We start from the raw sequence: 25,301 nt of genomic DNA on the forward strand, positions 1-25,301 counted from the left end.
TACTAAGACCTAACACACGAGATTCAGGAAGCACACACCAACTCCCGCTTCCTGCAGTGACACCTAGGGAAAAGAAAGGTGGTGGAAACGTGGAGGACATTTTGAACTTCCCCACTCTGCTGTCGGAATGTTCACAATGAACAGCTAATACTGTAGTAACAAGAGAGATCTTCCTAATAGTGAGTGGAGCTTTGCTCTGTGTGGCTCCCATCCTCCACACCTCATTTTTGTCCCGTGGGATCATCCAAACCACCTAATTCCTTTCAGGGGAGCTATCCCTTTCAAATGCTTTACGATGATTCTAGTGACTTCCTATTGGTCTTCTTTCCTCCAAAACTATAGGTTTTCAGTTCCTATAAGCGCTCCTCCATGCCATGGCTTTTTCTAAAGTAAAAGGGATAAGGCGCACTTGATACGTTTAATGAGAATGATCTTCAGACACTCACGTTTCCATGTGATGTTGTATGGAGAGCAGGTAAGCTGTACTACCAGCACATGGAAACCTGCCTGGAGACCCACTGGATGCAACATATACTGGGACAAATCAGGGGCCCATGCGGCCCAATATCCAATGACACTAAGAGCAGAATAATTTGTTCAGGAGAAAAGGGAAAGGGAGCTTGAATATGTTCCCAAACTGTCTCCAAAGGAGGGCTCTGAGGGAGCCTTTGTCAACTACCCTACTCTTCCTACTGTTTTATCAAGATGTATCTTCACATGAATCCAAATGTTTCCCAAACATACTTATATTTTGAGCCAATCCTCACCTTGGATCTCATGAGGGCTTACTCTTTGCCAAGCACAGTATCTGTGCACAGTATGACGTGACCCTGCTAATTTTCCCAACCCTGGAGGGATCCATACTTAGAAATGGGGGAACTAAGGTTCTGTGCAGTAAGGTCACTTGGCCACCATCACAGAACCAGTAAAAATCAGAGAAGGACTTCAGTCCTATGCCCCTTCCACCAGGTCACCGAATACTTTTAAACGTCCTAACAGTAGCCTCATTCTAACCTCAAAGTTGGCCAGTTAGTTCTACCATCCCAGAATTCCGTGAACGACATACACTGAGACTTGTCTGTTGAAATCACTCTTGACTTTACACAGTCTTCCTCTCATTCTTCGTCCCCCACAACCCACCAGTAACTGAGTCCCTTCTTAATCTCTCCATCCTGTGGCTGGTTTAGCAGAACACAAGCTCCTCGGCTGTCAGCCTGGTCTGCAACAGACTTTGCTATAACGGAGGCCCGACTCCAGATGGCCAAGGGACTGGTAATACACTGAGCCTGAATGATTTCTACCTCATCGCCCTACTCTCCCTAAAGCCACCCCACACGTACATCACCGTGTATCACTGTATAGGTACCTGCTGTATGAAGTCTGCTTCCTCCACGTTGGTAAGAGCCTCCTCAATAATTTAAGATGATGAAGGCAAAGGTGGCGGGGGTGGGGCAGGGGGGTGGGGGGAGGATGTTATAGAGGAGTCTCTTGGAAAAAGTATTCCTAGTTTAGGAAGATTTCAAATCTCATCATTTCCCCCTCACACATCAAACCTACTTCTCCCAGACATACTATTCCTTCTCTCCTGTCTCTCAGTGAGCAGCTCCACCAACCATGCTGACTGTTTGCCAGGCATCTATAGGTTATGACTCCTGTGTACGTTATTCTCAGCCTGCCTGCTCCCCCACCATACACTCAATCCTTTTATGCCTACCCTCTGTCCCAGGGCTACAGTCTGGATCTCCAGGCGCCCAACCCTCTGTCTTCTACTTGGGTTTGGACAATGGAGAGCAGTAGCAAAAGGCGTCAAGAAGGAAGGAGAGTAAGGTCCAGGCTCCCTTGGACCGAACAACCTGCATCTCTTGAACAAAGGTAACAAGGCCTCTCAAGGCAGATTTCTGCACAGTTTCTCCTTTTGGGTTCTGGTAACATTCCTCTCCTAACCCCTTTACATAGGACAGAACAATCCTACTTTCTCAGCCGCATGGATTCAGGCTGCCCTCATCTCTCTAAATATTTCCTTTACTAAAAAATTATCCTAATTGGAGGGTGTCTTCTATTTCCTTTTGATCTACTTCCTGCACTGTGCCCTTTCAGACATCAAGGAGTAAAAGTGGTCCCATTATTACTGGTGCCTGGATACTTCAAAACCTCTTCCTCATACCCTCAAATAGTCCCTTCTTTAAATTTTCTTCAGAAATTCCAGTTGAAGACCTCCACTGCTAGCCAAGATGAAGTAACAGGAACCATATTTACCCTCCCATCAAAAACTGCTTTAAAAATATACATATATAGGAAATGAGGGTTCTCAGGACACTGAACATTAAGGCAGGAAAGTACAGTGAGCCCAGAAAGGGGAGGGAAAATGAAATGTCCTGAAATTGCTGAAGCTTAATGTGTGGGACCATGGTACAGGAAGAGGAAATCCAGGCCAAGCCCTGCAGTCTGCCAGCATTGAGGAAACAGAGCTAGGAGTCTGTGGACAACAGGAAGCTACATTTCTTAGGGCAGAGTACAAGAAAAGAGAGAGTTACACAGAGGGAGAATTCCAGAGAACTACAAAGGGTGCTCCTCAAGTATTCAGGAGAGTACCAAACACCACATGCGTGTGAGGAAACCATTTGCGCCAGAATCTCCCAGAATTGGTGTACTTCACACGGGGCCATGAATAGTGCCCACTGACACCAGCCAGAGTGGAAAAACGTAATTCACAGGGTACTAAGTAGAGTAGAAGGGTTTCACCTCAGCAGTGAAGAAGAATTAACCCTGGTCCCACCTAACAAAGCTTAGGGCAAGACTCAGAAGAATCCAATGGTTTGCAAATACCTCACTCATACCCCAGAACAAAGTTCAAGTGTATTTATAAAAATACAAAACTATCTAGCACAAAACAAGGTAAAATACACAACGCCTGGTGTTCAATCAAAATTTACCAGGCATGCAAAGATACAGGAAAATACTATCCAAAATGAGAAAAATCAATGGGCAGTGACCTCACACTGACACACTGGACAGAATTAGTAGACACAGATATTAAAATAGCTATGATTCCTGTATCTCGTATGTCAGAAAGCTAGGCGAGAGATTGAACTTGAAAGTTCAGAAATGGAAGATGAAGCAACTTTAAGCTGAAATGCTAAAAATGACAACTAGGATATCTGAGATGAAAAACTTACTGTATAGAATTGGACAATACTGAAGAAAAGATGAGTGACCTTCAAGACACAACAATAAGACACTAACCACGAACAGAGAGAAAAGATTCTTAAAAAATAGACAGAGTATCAGTGAGCTGTGGAAAAACTACAAGTGGTACAATATATGTGAAATGGGAATCCCTGAGGCAGAGCACAGAGAAGGGGTCAGGAACAATATTTGAAGACCCAATGGTCACAAACATTTCAAATTTGATGAAAACTACAAACTCACAGATTCAAGAATACCAATGAACCCCAAATAAAAGAAATATGACGAAAAATGAACCAAGACAACATCAGATTCAAATTGTTCAAAACCAATGATACAGAAAATCTTAAAAGCAGCTTGGGGGGAGGGGAGGTGACAATCGCCCAAAAGAAAAAAAAAAAAAAAAAAAAAATACGGGGGCACCTGGCTGGCTCAGTCAGTTTAAGCATCCAACTTTGGGTCAGGTCATGATCTCATGGTTCGTAGGTTCAAGCCCAGCATTGGACTTTCCGCTATAGCCCAGAGACCGCTTTGGATCCTCTGTCTCCCTCTCTCTGCCCTTCTCCCTTTCACACACTCTCCCTCAAAATAAATAAATAAATAAATAAATAAATATTATTAAAGAAGACGACATTACAGAAGAAAGAAATAAAAATAGAAAGGACAACAGATTTCTCATCAGAAATAATAATGCAAGCTAGGAAACAGCAGAGTAAGATTTTTGAAGTATTGAAAAAAAAAACTTTCTATCTAAAATTCTGTACCCTGTGGAAAAACAATTCAAAACGGAAGCATTAATAAAGACTAACTCAAACAATGATGAGAAAATTCATTACTAGCAGAACTGCACCATAAGAAGCGAGGCAAAAAATGATAGCACATGGAAATCTGCATCTATAAAACAAAACAGGATGTAGAGCACACGGGGAACTATGTGGGTACATATAAAGGCTTTTTAAAAATTAGTCGAATGTCTGGGGCACCTGAGTGGCTCAGTTAAGCATCTAACTCTTGATTTGGGCTCAGGTCATGATATCACAGCTGGTGAGTTCAAGCCCCATGTCAGGCTCCCAGCTGTCAGCACAGACTGCTTGGGATTCTCTCACTCCCTCTTTCTCTGCCCCCTCACTCACTCATTCTCTCTCTCTCAAAATAAATAAATAAACTTTACAAAAAATTACTTGAATGTCTTAAAAAGATAACTGACTCCCTAAAACTAAAATAATAACCATACATCATGGGGTTTAAACCTATGTAGATATAAAATGTACAATATAAAATAACAGTAGCACAAAGGCTAGGAGGCAAGAATTATAAACATACTGTTATAGGGTTCCTATATTATATGTTAAGTGGTATAATCCCACTTGAAAGTTGACTCTGATAAATTAAAGATGTATTCTGTAAACCCTAAAGCAACCATTAAAATAATACCAAAAGAAAAAGCTATGCCTAGTAAGCCAATAAAGGAGAGAAAAAAATGAAATTATAAAAAAACAACCCAAAAGAAGGCAGAAAAAGTGTAAAAAGAACAAAGAACAGATGGAACAAATAGAAATGAAAAGAAAAAGCTAGATGGGTACATTTAAAAATTTAAAAGAAACCATATGAATACTTATATTAAATATAGTCTAGGGGCGCCTGGGTGGCTCAGTCGGTTGAGCGTCCGACTTCAGCTCAGGTCACGATCTCGCGGTCCGTGAGTTCAAGCCCCACGTCGGGCTCTGGGCTAATGGCTCAGAGCCTGGAGCCTGCTTCCGATTCTGTGTCTCCCTCTCTCTCTGACCCTCCCCCGTTCATGCTCTGTCTCTCTCTGTCCCAAAAATAAATAAAACGTAAAAAAAAAAAAATTTTTTTTAATAAAAAAAAAATTAAAAAAAAATATATAGTCTAAATACTCCAATTAAAAGGCAGAAATTAGCAGGCCTCACTTCATCATCCAGTCCAACTATATGCTGCCTATAAGAAACCCATTTTAAATATAAGAAACACACAGGTTAAAAGTAAAAAGAAGAAAAAGATATGCAACAACAGAGCATTCAAAAGAAAGCTAAATAATTATCACACTAAGTAGATTTTAAAGCAAAAACACTACAGGTCTAATAACTAAGTATATTTCAGAGTCAAGAATATTCCCAGAAACTAAGAAATAATAATGGGGATGATTCACCAAGATAACCTAACAGTCCTAAATATTAACACACCTAATAACAGTGCATCCAAATACATAAAGCAAAATGTGAGAGAGATGCAAAGAGAAATGCATATATCCATAATTATCCTCAGAGATTCTAACACCATTCTCTCGGTAATTCTCTCAATGATGGAGTAAGTTGACACAAAATCAGCAAGGATGTAATATACAGTAGTCAGCAAAGCTGATATATTGATAAGTAAAAAGCACTCTATCCAAAAAAGGGCAGAACACACATACTTTAAGTTCACATCAAACATTTACCAAGACAGACCATATTCTGGGCCAAAAAATAGTCTCAAGAAGTTAAAAGAATTCAAATCCTACAAAGTACCTTCTATGACCACAATGGAATTAAATTATAAATCAATAATTAAAAGATAAGTGGAAAGTCCTCAAATATTTGGAAACTGAATAACACTTCTAACACACGGATCAAAGAAGACATTTAAAAAATATAAAGTATTTTAACTGAATGAAAATAAAAATATAGCAGAAGTGGTAGGATGCACTTGATGTAATAAATCTATAGTGTCGTAAGCATGTAATAGAAAAGTTGCCTCAAATAAATAACTCAATTTCCATCTTAAGAAATTAGAGAAGAGTAAAAGGAACCCAAAGCTAGCAGAACAAATAATAAATGTCAGAGGAAAAATCAAGAAGTTTAAAAAAAAGACTACAGAAAATAAATAAAATCAAAAGCTGTTTTTTTGAAAAGACCAATCAAATTGATACATTTCTGAACAGAATAACCAGGAAAATAAAAAGAAAAGATGCCAGTATTAGGATTTTATGTATCAGGAATGAGGGAGATGAAATCACAACAGATTCTACAGATATCAAAATAATGAGGGAATATTATGAGCAACTAAGAAGATATGTACAAATTCCTTAAAATATAGGAACTACCAAACCTCACTGAAAAAGAAGCAGATGATCTGAATAGTCCTGTATTGTTAAATCAGTTGAGTTCTTCCTCTTCTTGACAGAAAACCAAAAACAAAAAGAACTCTAGACATCTTCATTGGTGAATTCTACCAAACATTTAAGGAAGAAATAATATTCTATACAAGCTCTTCCAAAAAACTGAATTGGAGGAAATACTTTCCAACTCATTTTTGAGACCAGAATTATCGTGACAACAAAACTTAAAAGACAACACAAGAAAACTGTATCAATATTTATCATTAACATAAATGGAGAAATTATTAAAATTTTAGCAAATAGAATCCAACTAACTATAAAAAGGATAATAGGTCCTGACCAAGTGGGATTTATCTCAGGAATACAAGGTCTAACATTCAAAAAAGAAAAAAAAAAAATTCGGTGAATGTAATTCATCACATCAAGATTCTTTAGGGGCGCCTGGGTGGCTCAGTCGGTTAAGCGGCCGACTTCAGCTCAGGTCACAATCTCACGGTCCATGAGTTCGAGCCCCGCGTCGGGCTCTGGGCTGATGGCTCAGAGCCTGGAGCCTGCTTCCGATTCTGTGTCTCCCTCTCTCTCTGCCCCTCCCCCGTTCATGCTCTGTCTCTCTCTGTCTCAAAAATAAATAAAACGTTAAAAAAAAAAAAATTAAAAAAAAAAAAAAAAAAGATTCTTTAAAAAAAAAGGTCTTAATAGTTACAGAAAAGAACACCTGACCAAAAAAAAAAAAAAAAAAATTCATTTTTCATTTAAAAACAAAAACAAAAATTTCAACATGTCTCAGCAAAATAGGAACAGACTGAAACTTCCTAAACCTGATAAAAACCTACTATAAAAACTATTCAACTAATATCATACATCATAGTTAATGATGAAAAAATGAATGTTTCTCCCTAAGAAAGATCAGAAAGAAGATGTCACTTCCATGCAACACGGAGTAGAGATTCTAGCCAGTGCACTATAGCAAGAAAAAGAAATAAAAGGCACCCACATTGAAAGGAAGAAAGTAAAACTGCCTATATTCACAGATAACATGATCACCTACATAGAGTATCTGATGGCATCCACAAAAAAGGCTATTAGAACTGAAAAGGAGTTTAGCAAGATTGCAGGATACGTGACCAATACACAAGCAGCAACAAACTGGAAGATAAAATTTAAAAGATAATTTCATTTCAATAGCATCAAAAAAATAGGATACCTACAGATAACCTGACAAAGATGTGCAAGACCTACCTACTAAAAGGTACAAAACACTGAGAAAAATTAAGGAAGACCTAAATAAACAGATATACGAACCATGGGTTAGAACACTCAATTGTTAAGATGTCAATTGGCTCCCAAATTAATGTAGAGATTTAATGTCATTCTAACTTAAATCTAAATAGGTCTTTTTTGTGAAACTGACAAAATGGCTGTAAAATCAATACGGAAATCTAATCACCTAGAAAAACCAAAGCAACTTTTGAAGATGTACTTCAAAATCCACCTATACTACCTGGCTTCAATACTTATTGTTGCAAGATTTTTTACCTCAATACCCGGATCCGTTGTCTGGCCACTTCAAAGAATGAACAGGTGGACATAGAATGAGCAGCAGGCAAAGTTTATTAGAGTTTAAGATTAGAAAGCAAGAGGTAGGAAAGCTGTCTTTACAGAGAGAGGGGGCGTTCAAAGGTGAATACCTGTGGACTATACAACAGGGGTCCTTGTTTAATAAGGTTCTGGTCACACACCCACCCTTCCCTTCCTCCTTGTTCCTTCTCAGGTCCTACCTTTATTGGCTGGATAACACTAGGTGCTGGGTTGTCCATTCCTGATTGGCTCGATTCTGTTGTATAAGGGCTATGGCCATATCATTCCTTGTGGGTCATATGTTTTATGGTCTACTCCTTATTTTCAGTTAGGTCTTTTGTCAAATTCCTGAGGGAAACTGGTGGGGGAGTGGGTGGTGTCTGTTACATTCTTCAGAGGAACGTTATGCCGGAGGGGGTTTATTGTAGTCAGCCACTCCCAGAATTGTTCCAAAATATGTTTTTCCCCACCCAGGGACCTCAGATCATCTTTCCCTCTCTGCCTACTGAATCCTATCTTTTCCTATCATATTATTACGAAACTATAGTCATCAAAACTATGCAGTATTGGGCATTAAAACAGCCAAAGAGAACAACGGAACAAAACAAAACATCCAGAAATGGGCCTCCACATATACAGTCAATTGATTTTAACCAAAGGAGCAAAGGCAAGTCAATGGAGAAAGGATAGGCTTTTCAGCAAATGGTAGTGGAACAGTTAATGACATACATGAAAAAATTAACTTTGTTTCATATCTGATGCTATAGATTAATTGAAAATAGATTGTGGATTTAACGTAAAACCAAAACAATGAAGCTTCTTTAAAAAAATAGGAGAGGGGCACCTGAGTGGCCCACTCCGGCTCAGTTCATGATCTCACGGTTCGTGAGTTTGAGCCCACATCACGCTCTGTGCTGACAGCCTGGAGTCTGGAGGGTGCTTCAGATTCTGTGTCTCCCTCTCTCTCCAAAACCCTCTCCCATTCATGCTCTGTCCCTGTCTCTGTCTCTCAAGAATAAATAAACATTAAAAAAAAAATAGAAAATGAGAGTCCTGGCTAGGCATGACTTCTTACATAAAATTACTAAAACCATGACCCATAAAATAATAAATTGATAAAAGAGTCATCATCAAAGTTATAAATTCACAAATTAGACTTCATCAAAATTGGGAACTCTGCTTATGAAAAGACACGGTTAAGAAAATGAAGAGACAAGAGGTGGCTGGCTGGGTGGCTCAGTCAGTTAAACATCTAACTCTTGATTTTGGCTCAGGTCATGATCTCACAGTTCATGAGTTCAAGCCCCATGTCAGTGGGGTTCTGCTTGGGATTCTCTTTCTCCCATTCTCTCTCTGCCACTCCCCCTTGCATTTTCTCTCTCTCTCTCTCTCTCTCTCATAAATAAGCTTAAAAATGTATGAAAAAACAAGCCACAAAATGGGAGAAAATATTTGTACATACAAGTGACATAAAGAACTTGCAATGAGTATATAAAAGCTCTCAAAACTCAGTAAGAAAATAAACGGCTCATTTTTTACAAGTGAACACAAGATTTCACAAACACTTCACCCAAGAAGATATATGATACATATATGGGCAAGTAAGCACATGATAAGAAGCTTGAAATTATTATTCATTAGGGAAATGTACGTTAAAACTCCCTGATAGAGGACTCCATGTTATCAGAATTGTTAAAATTAAAACGAGTGACCACACCAAGTGCTGGAGAAACCGGAAGTTTCATGCACCACTGAAGGCAATGCAAAAAGGCACAATCGCTCTGAAATACAGCTTTTTAAAAAGTTAAACACACACCTACCATGTGAACTAGCCATCCTCCTTCTAGGTATTTAACCAAGAGAAATCAAAGAATAGGCCCATTCAAAGGCATGGATATGAATAGTCCTAGCACCTTTATTTGTGGTAGCCAAAAAGCAACCCATAATCCAAATACCCACCAACAGGTAAATAGATAAAGTACAGTATATTCGTGCAATGCACCAAATGAAGTAAGTGTGCATGCTCAACATGGATGAATCTCAACATGATTAAGCTAAGTAAAAGCCAAAATGCAAAAAAGATACGTATTGTATGACCCCACAGATAAAATCCTAAAATAGTATTAAATAATCTATACTGACAGAAAGCAGATCACTGGTTGCTGGGGGGGTGGGTTGGGAGAACCAGGAAGGAAGGGATTACACAGGAGCACAAGTAATCTTTATGGATGTTAGAGATGTTCTTTATCTTACTTGTGATGATGGTTTCACAGACCCAGACACACGTCAAAACATCTATTAGATATTTTAAATATATACAGTTTATTATATGTCAAGCATACCTCAATAAAGCTGTTGAAAAATACCCCAGTTGGGAAAGCCTTTTCCCTGACGGCACTGTAACTGCTCCCTCCTTTCCCATTCCCTACATCCAATTGCTGTTAATTCCTAACCATTCCACAGCCAACCTTTGTACAATGCAGGGGTAAGGGGCACTGACCTGCCGCGACATAAAAATCTGTTCACAACTTTTGACTCCCCCAAAACTTAACTTTCTAATAGCCTAGCATTGATGAGAAACCTTACCAAAAATATAAACAATCAATTAACACATATTTTGTGTGTTATATACTGTATTCTTATATACTGTATTCTCACAATGAATTTAGCTAAAGGAAATGTTAAGAGAGAAAATACATTTACAGTACTGTAAAAATTCCGCGTATAAGTGCATCTGCGTTCAAACCTGTATCGTTTGAGGGTCAACTGTATTCTCTCTCCCTCTCCAGTCCAGAACTATCACCCTAACCCATCTCTCACCTGTATTATAAAAGCCTCTCTCCACCCTGAGGCCAGAATTAACTTTCTAAAACACCAATCTGTATCACTTCAACAGCTCCTGGTTGCTCTGGAGATAGGTTTCAAACTCCCTTAATATGACTCACCTGACCCTCCCCGATCTGACCTTTTCCCCTTCCGCAGCCTCCTTTCTGGTGATTTCCCACCTCACCCTTTCCTATCCAGCCATACGAGTCAACAATGTGCCAGGTTTATATAGTTTTGCACACACTGTTCCCAAGTCAAATAATCCCCTTCCCTTTTGTCTCTCTCCAGCCCACTCATACTGAGGCTCTGTCACTCAGCTCGAGTATGATCTCCTCTGGGAAGCCTTCCACGAAACCTCACATTAGGCCATTTGCCCTTCTCTCCACTTAGTTCAAATCACAGTCAATTACCAGTATCTTCCTCATACCCTGCCGCAACACTAATCTCAGAATCATATAATCTCCCTCATTAGACTAGATATAACAAGCAGACTGAGTGAAAGTTGGAAGCAGAGACCAAACCTTGTTCATCTTTACCTACCCAGAGCCTACCACAGTACCAGGCCCAGAATACATGCCACACCATTAGTGAACAAATGAATGAATGGAAGAACTGGTTTGGATGACCCTTATACCACCACCTGGGTTGATTCTGTATTTCTCCGTGTAAAGAGATGGGCAGATGAGGTTAAATGATCTCTGCAGTACATTCTGGTAAAATAATTATTTCAAATCCCCTGGAGGGAGCTGGGGGGGAGGGGGGGAGGGGGGGTGGTCCCTATTCCGGCTGGGCAAGATTCATTACCTCTAAACTGTTTTCAAAACCAGCTGGTAATTGACTGTGATTTGAACTAAGTGAAAGGTTAGGGAAAGGGAACCAGATTCCAGGAAAAGACAAGGTCCACAGCAAAAATTAACACAGCCTGGAAGAAGGCCCAGTCTCCTCCCAGTAAACTTCTTACTTTCATCCAGAAAGATACAGATCTCCACCCTCAGGATTATTCCCTTCTCCCAATACGCATGTTTTGATTTCCAAATCTAGCAAGGGAGGCTCCCAAGCTCGCTTCCCCTCAAAATCAATCACAAGGCCCTTCTCACCCTCTCTGGTCTTTCCCTTATCATCCTTAATCAACAATCCTCTGGGCCTCCCACTCACACGGCCTCCTCAGCTGATCCCTCCAACAGCCAGGCCAGTGATCATCAGGTCAAGAGCCAGGCAGAGGGCCTCATTAACAGGAGACTCCCAGAAGACCAGGAGGCAGTCGAAAGGCTGCAAGACCCAGCTGGGAACCATAAAAAGTAAAAAATCAGGATATATATTTGGTGGACCATAAAAAAAGAAAAGCAAGCAAAAACAAAACAAAGCAAAACTCTACCATCTGTATAATAGCCACAAACCAAGAGAAGACCTGCCTTCTTTCTCACTGATTTACAATTCAAAAGTGTAATCACTTCCTCCCTCCAGATCTCCTATTTTAAAAAATTAACCTAATGCTGTTCCATGTTTTGGTAGTGACTGACCCTTTAAGTTAGGGACGCTATTAGTTAAGACCTAAGAAGTGCTTTCGTGGAAAATAGCCAATGATTAGGGAAATTCACCATTTTACATCTTGCCAATCCTTAAAAGAAGGGAAATGAATTAAAAAGCAAGGATAACATTAGGCCTTTCCTACCAGGCTGACTGTAACCAAACAGCATTATACCATCACAACTAAAATTCACCTTAAACGTTATCACAAGCTGCTGAAAGCGTTTGAAGTTACAAGCAGCACTGGCCTTTAAAATGTCTTAGGCAGCCAGATTTGTATTAAAATCTCAAAACTGTTCAGGAAAAAATATCCTAAAATAGGGGTCCGGGGGAGGGAGGGAGTGACTAAAATATAGAGAGCGTGAACACAGTTAACTGGTCGGAGATGGCAGAGGACCCCGGGTTCCCGACATATCATAAACAGCCTTGGGGATGCAGTAAAGGCCGACCCTTCTCTCGACGGGCCAGCCGCCTCACCCAGGAGAGGGCACAGGGAACTCAACAGCGTCCCGGGGGGCGGAGGCCCTGCTAGCTTGAGACTTAAGCGGCAGGAGAAGGAAGACCAAGAGGAAGGGGCGGTGACTGCGGGAAAGGTGGGGGAGGATTGGGCCGGGTGAGCTCTCGGGTTGGAGAACGTGGGCGCTACGAGCCTGCGCGCCTGCAAAAGCCCCTGCTGCACACGTGGGACTGGGAGGAGGGTCACTTACTTGTCCAATCTGAAATTAGATTTTAGCTAGCGGGGCTCTGCAGGTTGCCGTGCGGAACGGCACCGCGCGCGTGCAGAGCGGTCCCAGAGAGTGGCTGCGGCTGCGCCCCGCCCCCGGCCCCGCCCCTGCCGGACGCGGCCCCTGTAAAACCCCCCCTGATTGGCCCTTTGAACCGGGCCGAGGATTGGCCCGCTTGTGCCCGCCCCCGCCTCCGCCTCCGAAGCCTCGCCCCGGCTCCACGGGCCTTAGGGACTTTTTAAAAAGGCAAGGAGGTCCCCTGCACAAACTCTTCGCAGCCTCTGACGCTTGGGTGTGGAAGATCCGCATCTTATAACCGCTTCTCAACCATTTACTGAATGCAATTTACTGACCGTTGTAGGAGGATGTCATTAATAATAATAATATATTAATAATAATTACTGAATGCTTGCTTTGTGCCAGGTCCTCTTTCTGATACTTTGCAGGAATTTATCCGTGTAATCCTCTGGCCAACCCTCTGAAGTGGTGTCACAGTCTTTAAATCCTCAAAGCAAGTAGGCCCTGCCTGTGCAGAAGTTACAATGTGTGGGCCCTAGACACACCCAATTCATTTAAACCTCACAGTTCTTGCCTTTCCAATAAACTAGGCGGTATTCGCCCCTATTTACAGATGCAAGAGTCATCTGTTTTTTAGCTTGTTCTGAAACACACAGCTAGCTGCTAGGGAACCAGACAGAGAATTCCAATTTGGGCTCCAATCTGAGCTGTTTCCCTTCAAAAAGTAGGTTCCCAGGCTGGTGGGACTGAAGATTTGGAAGATGGTTCAGCAAGCCGCTGATTCCAAACCCTTTGCTTCCCTAGAAAAGTAAACTGAGGTCCAGTAAAAGGAAGTGAGTTTCCAAGACCACAGCAGATATAAGAGGTAAGCCTAGGTAATAACAGTGATGCCATTGAACTGGCCTATGTGCCATGTGCCTTACAGTCCCTGTCTGCTGTCCTCCTGACCATCCCCAAAATAGACGCTCTTCGCTTTGTCTTGCAGACGTACATACTGGCTGAGGCTGAAGCCGTATGATTAGCTACATCTACTAGGGAGCCTCTTTGGGAGGGGTGGGGGTGGTCATTTTCTTTCTTCTACACCATAATTTTTCCCCTTTCATTTCCAACAAATATCCAAAGATCTAACCATGGACTCTTTGGAAAGATAGGAGGTACTGGGGTCTGATACTTAGCACCTGGCTGAATTATAGTGTACAATAGAAATAAGAATATTAAGACCTGTGTATCTTGACCTTTCTAGAGGGTTGTGAAGAGCAAACAAAAAGTAATAGTTATGGAAATACTTTGTGAAGTGTTAGATGCTGAATACATGTAACACGTGGCTTCTAGATCTTCCTCCCTATACCCCGGGAACAGAATACATGAAATACACTTGTTGTCTCATGAACTATGGCAGGACATGTCATTTGGGCCAGACTTCAATTAATGTGGATTTGCTGTCTGGTCTTTAGGTATGTCTCTGTTTCTAGGCTTTTTGTATTTGATTTTTGGCTTGTTTCCTCTTACTATCATACTATCAGTAGTAATAGCAATCATAGCACTGTGGCTAGAGCTCCAGAAGCCATTTGTACCATAAGAGAACCTCAGAATGATTGCTACAGACGGCAAAGCAGCAAGGTGAAAAGGCTGACACCATACCCCACCAGACCAACAGCCACTGCCCACTTCCACATGAAAGAAATAAACTGCTGTCTTGTGCAAGATACTTTCATTCTGTGTTTTCTGTCACATGGGGCCAAACCTAATCATAACTGATATGTACAGCCTATGTCACACAAATCACCTACAGCAATTCTGTAAGGTGATAGATGCCCAGAGAGTATAAATAAAATGTTCAAGGTCATCCAGCCAAGTGGTGGAGATGTGATTCTAGACCAATTTTTGTTCTCAATTTCAATTAGGACCCACTGCCTATTATAAACAAATGAATATTTTTATTTTTTTTTCTATTTACTTCCATTCTACTCATATGTTCTAGGGGGTGGCAAACTTTGCCTTTAAGGGACCAAATATTAAATATTTTAGACTTTGTGAATCATCCAATTTCTGTTTTAACTACTCAACTCTACCTTTGTCGTGCAAAAACAGCCATAGATAATAGTAAACATGTGGATGTGACTATGTTTCAAAAAACTTTATTTGCTAAAGTGGGCAAAGAGCAACAGGCACATGAAAAGATGCTCAACGTCGCTCCTCATCAGGGAAACACAAATCAAAACCACACTGAGATACTACCTCACGCCAGTCAGAGTGGCTGAAATGAACAAATCGGGAGACTATAGATGCTGGAGAGGATGTAGAGAAATGGGAACCCTCTTGCACTGTTGGTGGGAATGCAAACTGGTGCAGCCACTCTGGAAAACAGTGCGGAGGTTCCTCAAAAAATTAAAATAGATCTACCCTATGACCCAGCAACAGCACTGCTAGGAATCGATCCAAGGGATACAGGAGTGCTGATGCATAGGGGCACTTGTACCCCAATGTTTATAGAAGCACTTTCAACAATAGCCAAATTATGGAAAGAGCCTAAATGCCCATCAACTGATAAATGGATAAAGAAGTTGTGGTTTATATACACAATGGAATACTACTTGGCAATGAGAAAGAATGAAATCTGGCCTTTTGTAGCAACGTGGATGGAACTGGAGAGTGTTATGCTAAGTGAAATAAGTCATACAGAGAAAGACAGATACCATATGTTTTCACTCTTATGTGGATCCTGAGAAACTTAACAGAAGACCATGGGGGAGGGGAAGGAAAAAAAAAAAAACAAAAACGGTTAGAGAGAGAGGGAGCCAAACCAGAAGAGACTTAAAAACTGAGAACAAACTGAGGGTTGGTGTGTGTGTGTGTGTGGGGGGGGGGGGGGGGGGGGGAGGGAGGTGAGTGTGGGTGATGGGCATTGAGGAAGGCACCTGTTGGGATGAGCACTGGGCGTTGTATGGAAACTGATTTGACAATAAATTTCATATTAAAAAAATAAAAAATAAAAATAAATAAAGTGGGCAAAGGGTTGTTGGTTTTGTTTTTTGTTTTTTGGGTTTTTTTTGATCGTGATGTTCCATTACAAAAGTGCATTGGAAATACATTACAGAGGTGGGGGATTGTGACATTGTGACATTGCAGGCACATCCACACTGTTGACTGATGTAAAAGGCCAGTGCATGGCAGAGTGGTCCAGAAGAAAGACCCCTAAGCTGATACTGAATGAGACTGGGCAGTGAGTTTATGTCTGCCACTGAAACCAGGCCTATATCCTGGACCACCCCTGGTTGCCTCAGTTTCCCTATGTATTAGGAACGAAGAACAATGTAAATGTTATTCATACATCCCCATTTTCCATGGATGCAGGGAGACTGAAATGAGATGATACACTTCATCATATTTTGAAAGCTGTCACTATTATCCAACTGTGCGCACATTGTTTCATGTCAGCTAAAGCCACATATACTCCTCTGTATCCCTGAGTTCCCAGTCTTCATTCCTCCATCATGAAATGTATAGATTGTATCAAATGCCTAGTCATCATTAGTGTGTCTGTTTATCCCCTGAACTCCTCCCCAACTCTGCATAAGGAATTATGGTGTTGCACTGGATCAGAAGACTGAGTGTTGGCAATCTAGACTTCCCTTCACAGTTACTGCTGGGCAGCGTGGGGATCATGCAGAGTCATCGTCCACTAGGCACATCAGAAGTCACACTGGAGACGCAGCACAACAGAAAGACAGAAAGAAAGAAAGTAAGTGAGACAGAAAGAAATGGGTTGTGAAACCCTGGAACCAGCTGAACTGGAAGTTTGTGTAATTTCCTTCCTGCTCAGAGAGTTACATAGAGCACCAGAAGGTACACAGGAGACCTGGTGCTCTCTCTGATGACGCGTGGAGACCTTGTGACTCTCTAATGGCATTCTCTGAAGGCTTTTCCTGCATTAGCAACCCGCCCCCTCTCGTTAAAGAGAAGACAATTTTTCCCTGAGATTCTTAGAGTCACAGCACAGAAATAGACATAGTCATTCATTTACATGAATTCATTTATTCATGCATACATTTGTGTATTCATTCATTTAACAAAGATTTATTGAGTGCCTACTGTTCAAGGCGCTAAAGAGATGGTGTTGAGAAGAACAGATATCGTCCCTGTCCTCACGGAACTTACAATCATGAAATAGACATTCAATAAACAAACATGAAACAGACATTCAATAAATAAGCAAGCAATTGATTCAGTTTCACATAGAGAGGGAAATAGGATACCCTGAGAGAAGAAACTGATTTAGATTAAGGTCTAACTTAGATTAATGTTTTTTTTTAGAAATATCTTAACATTTATTTATTATTGAGAGACAAAGAGAGACAGAGCATGAGGATGGGAGGGGCAGAGAGAGAAGGAGACACAGAATTCGAAGCAGGCTCCAGGCTCTGAGCTGTCAGCACAGAGCACAACGCGGAGCTCGAACTCACAAACAGGGAGAGATCATGACCTGAGCCGAGGTCGGATGCTTAACCGACTGAGCCACCCAGGCGCCCCTAAATTGATGATTTTGAGGAAATGGGTGCTTTACATACATAATCTCCAGTCTTCAGCAAACCCCTGTGAAGTGGCTATTCTCACAACCATTGTACAGACAGGGAAACCGAAGCTCAGGGAGATTAGGTGACTGATCTAAGGCTGCTCTTAAGTCTGAAGCAGGCTGTGCTCTCTCCAATACTTCACAAACCCAGAAGGTGAAATTTTCCTGCCTGCCACCTTTGCACATGCTATGCCTCCTTCTACCTGGAAAGCTGCTCCCTCCGTTCTTCTCTTACTGGGTTCATATCCTGCTTCAGCGTGTAGTTGAGGGCCTACTTTCTCTGCAAAGTTGCCACCTCTGTTTGAGCCCTCAATCCATCTCTTCTAGGCTCCTAGAACAATCATTATCGGTGAACCTAGGACACCTTGTAGAATGAATTATCTTTTTTACAGATTAGCCCTAATGCCCTTGCTCACGGTCCTGGGAGCAAAACACAGGCCATTAGAGCCAGGGGCTCTCCTCCCAGTTCTGCATGTTTTCTGGGTGACCTGGAAAAAGTTTCTTCGCCTCTCTGTATTTTAGTTTCCTTGGAGAGTAATAATATTCTTGAGATAGAGCCTAAAACATTTGTCCCAGTGCTAAACAGATGGTAAGTGCTCCGTAGTGCTTAGTTTTCTACCCAATTCCATTCCCTAGATTGGAAGCCTCTGGAGGGCAAGAACCACGCCTTCTGCTCTACAGTCTCAGCAGCTAGCACCATGCTCTGTAACAGCAGGTATGTTAAGTGGTATATAATTATGCCGGTGACAGCCCCTACCTGCCCGCTGGGCCCCTCACTACTAATGAAACTTGTTTTCTCCTGTCTTTCTTCCTTTCTCTCTTTTGCAACTTTGACTCCTTTACACTTCCCTTAAACTTGATCCTCCAGCAGGGACAGGTGCCACTGCATACACACTCTCTCTTTTCCAAATCTACACTGTCATCTCAGGAGGAAAAATAACTGCTGTAGTTCGCTGGAGCCCAAACAGGTGGTCAGTAAGGGGAAACCACTTTCTAGAAGAGCCTGCTGAGCTCGCCACTCTGGCCACCACCGGGAGCCATATTTTATACACAAAACCATTAGTCTGTTCAGCCCGCCTCTCTGAAGGATGCCAGTAGCTTGTTTCCAAAGACAGGAAAACACTCCAACTTACTTTATTAGTTCCTTGCGACCTATTCCCTGCCCTCTGTCTGCCTGCCTTCATCTCTTCACTCAGCAAACATCTGCTGAATACTGAGCACTTGCTAAGTGCTAGGCTAGAGCTGGTACTATCCAGAAAGCAGAGATGAATCATGGTGGGCACCCCAAGGCCATGAGAAGAAGAGGAGACTCAGGGTACAAGGGGAGAGGAAAGACTGTGTTAGCCTTCACCGAGCCCTGTGCTCTGCACCTCCTCCCACGGCCTCAGTGATTCCTCCCAAACTCCCATGTGTCAAGAGAGGGGTTGCTGCTGAAGAAGGGAAGGCTCACAAGGGTGAAACAGCCTCCCCAAGGTCATCTATCACAAGACCACATGTCAAGCTGCCAAAGAGGGAGTTTCTGCTGAGGAGCGAAAGTGGGCAGAGAAGCTCATGCTAGATAGAAAAGTTTCCAATGAAGGCAAGTCCTAGTAATCTCGCTGGTGTCAACCCGCAGCCCCAGTTTTCCCCTCTGGGTTTGAGCTGCCCACCCACTTCCCAGTTCCAAGACCCTACTCACCATCAAACCAGTTCTATGCCATCTGTAGCTTTCTTCCCTGACACCACCCCATCACAAGCCCACAGCCTCTTGGCCATGAGTCATTTTAATAAAAGTGCAAACTATGTGATGAGCCATGACAACAATGTGCAACCCTAAACCCCAAGCAGCGTTTTTCTGCAACAAGGCAACAGGTGGAAGAAGAGAGTCCAGGGCCATGAGACGATGACGAGGCCAAAAGAGAGATGGGAGGCAGCCTACTGGAAGTGCATGCTCAAGGCCTCAGGGGCCGCTGGAGCCTGTGAAGAATGCAGTCTTCAATGGGAAGAACTGTGCCACGAACTTCTCTAGAATCATGTCATTTGGAAAGCATTAGAGAGCATTGGTTTGGGTAGTTTTCAGACTAGATTCTGTGGGAAGGTTTCTACATGGCAAAGGAGAGGCTGAATGAACTTTCAGGCCCTCCGAAGTGTCCCCCTTCCCTGCCAAGCCGTTCTTTTCTCCAAGACACCAGATGAGGGGGCTAGTGGGGGCTGAAATCCAGTCTCCATTCCTCTGGCCACTCTAGGACTGTGAAGCCCTGGTACCCCACCAGAGAGGTCAACTTTTCCTAATTTGCACAATGTGTAAAACAGAATTTTAGTAGCTTTGTCCTCTCTCCTGCCCCAACCACACAAGCATGCAAACACACATACATATAAAGCCACACAAACATATCCACAGACTCACATGTCAAAGGACAAGCACACGCACATAATTGTGCAAACACACATGTAGCCATATATCCACACTACACACAGAGCGTGCAAACACAATATGTAGAAATTAAATGATAGTGGAAAGAGTGGTACACTCAGAAATGATAGTCTTAGGTCTTTTCATAATATGAGTCTTACAATTAGTAAGACTAATTTGTTTTTAGTTTATATCATGATGGAAAATTTGTGACTTTTAATACTGCTACATAGCATACAGAATCATGACTCCCACTTTTTTGTTTATCCACTTTCAGAACTCACAAGTATTGGTGTCTACCCCAACTTCTTCACCTCCCAAAGGACTTCTAGAGCCGTGGAAAAGGATATGAGGACTTGACAGTGAGGGTGTAACATTATTAAGGAGTATAAAAGACAGGAAATTTTTGGTTGTAAGAAATAAAGATATAACTCAGACTTTATTTAGCAAATAACATATACAGAAACAAACCAAAGGCAACGTATTGTCTCATAAATTTTGGCAGTCCCAAACGGAAGTCAACTTCAGGAAAGGCTGGATCCAGGGATACAAATTATGTCTTTTATGTATATTGATGCCTTTTATCCTACATTTTTTATTTCTTAATTCCTGTGTTGACTTCCTACTCAAGCAGCAGCAATTCATGTGGGTAGCAAAGATGGCCAGCAATTGCTTTAACCTTACAATGTCCTTATAAATCTTGCTGGGAGGTGGATGAGTGTCTCTCCAGGCTCCGATTTCTTGCAAGAATGCTGGACACAGCTTTAAATGGCCCAGTTTTGGTCAAGCATCTATCTCTAGGGATGGATTAGAAAGAGGTAACCTTCACCCGTACCAGAAAAACAGAATAATGAGGGTCGAGGGTGATTCCCCAAAGAGATGGTAGACAGGAAAAGGAATATTTATATTCTCCTCCCTACTTCCAGGTATACTCATGGGTCAGGATCTGTGCTGAAGGCTGGGGGTACAAAATAAAAAGTGTTCACATTCTTTTCCTCTAGGAATTCACAGCCTAGCAATAGAAATGGTGTGCAAGACGATACTATGGGACATAGAAAGCAATAACCACAAAATAAAAGTCCGATTAAATACACTTCATTAAACAACACTAAGAAAATGAATAGGCGAGCCACAGATTGGGAAGAAATATTCATAAAATATAACTCTGTAAAACCATTTGTATTTTTTAATAAGAGAAAACATTCCAACTTGCAAAAATAGGCAAAATCTTGGACACTTCATGGCCAATAAGGCCAATAAACCTGTGAAAAGTTGCTCAGATTCATTAGTTCTCAGGGAAATGCAAAGTCAAACCACAATGAGATACCACTACCTAATGTCTAGAATGGCTAAAATTAAAGACATTGACAAAAATGTTGGAGATAATGTGGAACAGCCGACCTCTCCTGTATCCCTGGTGGGAATGTAAAATAGTACAACCATTTTGTAAAATCATACATCTACACTATGACCCAGCAATTCATTCCTAGGTATTAACCCAAGATAAATGGAAATTACATAGTCACAAAAAAGTATTTTCGAGGGAGTGTTCATAGAAGCTTTATCATTCATAGCTCCAAATTGGAAACAACCCAAATGTCCATTAACACGAGGATGGATTAACAAACTGTGGTGTGCCCGTACAGTGGAATATTCCTCAGTCATAAAAAAAGGAATAAAGTACTAACAACTGTAATGACATGAATGCATCTCATAGAAAGTATATCGAGTGAAAGGAGCTGGCCATAAAAGAGTACAACCCGTACATTTCTGTGCATTTCTGTGAAGTTCTTAACTAACTTATGAAGGAAAATAAGTGGCTCGGGTTGGTCTGGAGGGTGAAAGGGTGGAGGTTAGGAGGAAGCCTAACCATGAAAGGTTATGAGAAAACTCTCTAGAGTAATGGAAATGTTCAAAACCTTGATAGATGTGTGGGTTATACAATCATACCCATTTGTAAGTGTGTATTTCATTTACATTAAATACAAAAAATATTAAAAAATAAGTAGTTGAGGGTAGAGAGTGATGGGAGGTATAGAAAAAGCAGGAATGACAGAATGTTTATAACTGCAGAAACTGAATGATGGGTACATAGGACGTCACTCAACTATGTTGTTTACTTTGTGTATGTTTGAAATTTTCCATAAAAGAAGAGTTTTTAAAAAGCAAATAAATTCATGTTTAACACTATGATGACTTCCATGAGAAAAATAGGAACTGGAACGACAAAACCTAGAGAAATTACCTGCCAGGGGAGTTGGGGGTGGGAGCAAGGAGTTAGAGTGGCTCTCGGAAAAGGCATTTGAGAAGAGAGGATATTCGATTTGGGAGTTACCAGCCAAGAAGGACTAAAGTGGTTGGAAATGCCCAGAATAGACAGCGAACCGTTAGAGAACACCAAGGAACCTCTGTGACAGGGCATCATCACAAGACAGCCAGTGATGCGTACTCTTCTGAAATTACCCTTCCCCCGTAGGAATCAGCGCAGCCCAGTGTGCAGGGCGAAGAAACTGCCATCAGGCTAAACTCCTCATCGTGTCCTTGGATGATCTAAGTCACAACCCTTCTCTGCCCTTCAGTTGCCTTAAGTGTGAGGTGAGAGTTTTCAACAAGATTATTTCTTAAGGTCTCTTCCCATGCTTGAAAGCTTTCTGCAGTAGCAGAATCAGGGCACACCTTACACTCAATGACGTCAGATGGCCAGGCCATAGTTGCGTTGCCTGCCTGGAGGTCTTTGGCTATTAGTCTGGGGCAAAGTGACTGGCAACCACAGTCACCGACTGTTTAGTTGAAAGACCACCTGTGGACCTTTGGTGGAGCAAATGAGTTGCAGTTGTCTGGAAATCTCCTACTCATGCCTTCTTGCAGGGTGAAAAATGGCACCAACATCAGACTTTGCAAATTGGTACCGGTAGGCTGACACCAACTTACCAAGACATCTTCCAAGGCAATAGCACTCTTAAGGAACGCTGCATTCCCAGACTGTCTCTAGGGCTCAGTTGACAATATTGTGCAGAAAAACACATCAACAATGGAGTCAGAAAGTGCTGCAGAAGAGGTAAACCATTCCAAATGTGAAGAAGTCTTAGTAATACCTTAACCAATGTTTTGCTTATATTTTCCTTGTTACATATACCCAAGGGCAATATGTGATTTAAAAACACATGTCTAAGGGTGCCTGGGAAGCTCAGTCCAACTCTTGATTTCGGCTCCGGTCATCATCTTGGGGTTTGTGGGTTTGAGCTCCACATCAGGCTCTGCACTGACAGTGCGGAGGCTGGTTGGGATTCTGTCTCTCTCCCTCTCTCTCTGCCCCCTCCCCTCAGTCTCTCTCAAAAATAAATAAAATAAACATTTAAAGAATATGTCGAAATAAGTCAGAGATTTTTGTTAAAATTTCTAAATCATGTCTAATTATGTCTCAAAGATTTTTTAGTACTAATAAAAGAAAATAAACTTGAAGTAATTAGGAAGTGTCATATCATAGCTTAATCAGCAATGCCTTTTCTTTCCAAGAGATATGTAAAATAATAGTTCAGCTGGTAATCTTAACTGTGATGAAATCCCATAGTGAAACCCTATGCCTCCCCAGCACTCACTTCCTGTGCCTCTGTATTCTTTTAAGACTCTCGATAAGGCTTCACATTTGAGGGCTTTTCTGTACCAGGAGCTGTGCGAAAGGCTTTACAAACATCCCCTCACCTACCATGTAATAGCCTTATAGGAGATACCATTATCATACCCTTTAATGTTGAAGAGGCTAAGATATGTTGTCCAAGGTCACAGTTTATATCACTTCCTTTCTGAAATTAGTGGAAAATCACAAAATGAGCTTTTCCCAGCTCAGATACACTCTCCAGAATCTGTCCATGAACAATAATGCAGGGAGCTCCTGTGACTTGGGGCGGTACTAGAGAAGGTTCTCACGTACACGTACCTCAAGGGAGGCCGGCAGCATGGTGGGGGGCAGCACAGAGACAAGCTTTGGAGTCACACAGACCCAGGTTCTAATCTCAACTCTGCCAACTCTGCCACTTTACTGGTTGTGTGATTTTTGAGCAAGCTATTTAAGTTCTTGGAGCCTCAATTCTTTCCTGTGTAAAACGGAACTAATATAACCTAACTCCAAGAGTTATGTGAGGGTTAAATAAGTTCATTCAAGTATTCATTTATTCAACAAATATCTACAGAGTGCCTGTTGCATGCTAGGCATCGTATGTAATGTAAAGTGAATGCTATACCAAAGCCCCTAGCAGAGTGCCAGGCATAGAGCAGACACTATGGAGAAAATTTGTTTTGTTTTTATTTTTCTGCACTCCTTCTTACCAGCACACCATTTCCCTTTTGGGCAGTCCCCTCCTCCCACCCCCAACCTATGCTACTGTAATTAGATGCTCTGTCCTTCACTGACTTGGCCATGAGCATGTGAAACAAGCTAGGTCATGGGCATGGGCTCTCTGGAACTTGAGTCTTTAGTGGAGTGATGGAGACTGAAAATGGTAGGCATTCTTGCAAACCACCTTTGCCAGGGCTCTTCCACCTAAGAGCGAAGCTATCTGTTCCTGTTCATTTCCAAGCCCTATTCTGCAGCCTTACTATAGTTTTGTTTGTTTGAGGTCACACGATCATTCCAAAACTTCCCTTTTCGTAAGTTACCTAGAGATAGTATTAGTCATTTGCAACCTAAGAAATTAGATGCACGATAAAGAAAAAAAAAAGTTGACTCCCCTTTCTCTCATATGTATTATTGATTTAGGAGAATAGGAGGAGTAGCAAAAAGGGTGATTAATGGCACAGGGGAATTTAGAAGTGCCCATTTTGGCAGCATATATACTGAATTCAGAATAGTTGCTAGATATTCTAAAGAACAATGCCATTGACTTACATTGGTTAGGGGAAGTGCTTACTGTGGGACAGACATGCACACACATTGTCTCATCTAAAGCTTGCAAGGAACCTGTGGAATAGGTATCAACAGGTGTCCTAGATGAGGACATTAAAGCTCAGAGAGATTAATGGCTTGTTTGTAAGATTGCTACACAATTTGCAGGGCCTAGTGTAAAATAAAAATGCAGGGCCCCATGTTGAGAAACTATTAAGAATTTCAAAATGGCAACAGAAAAACATTATATTAAGTTCAGAATCCCTCTGGGCATGGTTTTCCCCCATTCCTCACCCTCAAAACTGCCCAGGTCACCCACCCATAAGGTTGGCCCAACTTGCTTAAGCTAGTAAGTGGCAGAGCTGAGATTTAAACCCAGAACGCTTTGAGTCTATAGTCTCAAATTGTAAGTAGCCATACAATGGGAGCACCCCAGATCAGAATGATACTGACACCCATTCCAGATCGTTCCCATC

At 41.7% G+C, this 25,301-nt stretch overlaps 1 protein-coding gene across 11 annotated transcripts in view; it reads right to left on the reverse strand.

Moving 5' to 3' along the window:
• Positions 1-13,053, reverse strand: part of FGGY (FGGY carbohydrate kinase domain containing) — a 425,441-nt gene extending 412,388 nt beyond the window's left edge. For 7 of the 11 annotated variants that reach the window (XM_060624862.3, XM_078451860.2, XM_078451859.2 and 4 more), the window contains exon 1: positions 12,943-13,053. The gene's annotated coding sequence lies outside the window, so the exon portion shown is untranslated. Of the gene's footprint in view, positions 1-8,082; positions 8,225-12,942 lie in introns of those variants that run through there. The other 4 variants (XM_060624873.3, XM_060624865.3, XM_060624876.3 and 1 more) reach the window with 3 other exon arrangements.
• Positions 13,054-25,301: the final 12,248 nt, after the last annotated feature.

This window comes from Panthera onca, chromosome C1 (assembly GCF_046562875.1).
Source record: "Panthera onca isolate mPanOnc1 chromosome C1, mPanOnc1 haplotype 2, whole genome shotgun sequence".
NCBI classification, from domain to species: domain Eukaryota; kingdom Metazoa; phylum Chordata; class Mammalia; order Carnivora; family Felidae; genus Panthera; species Panthera onca.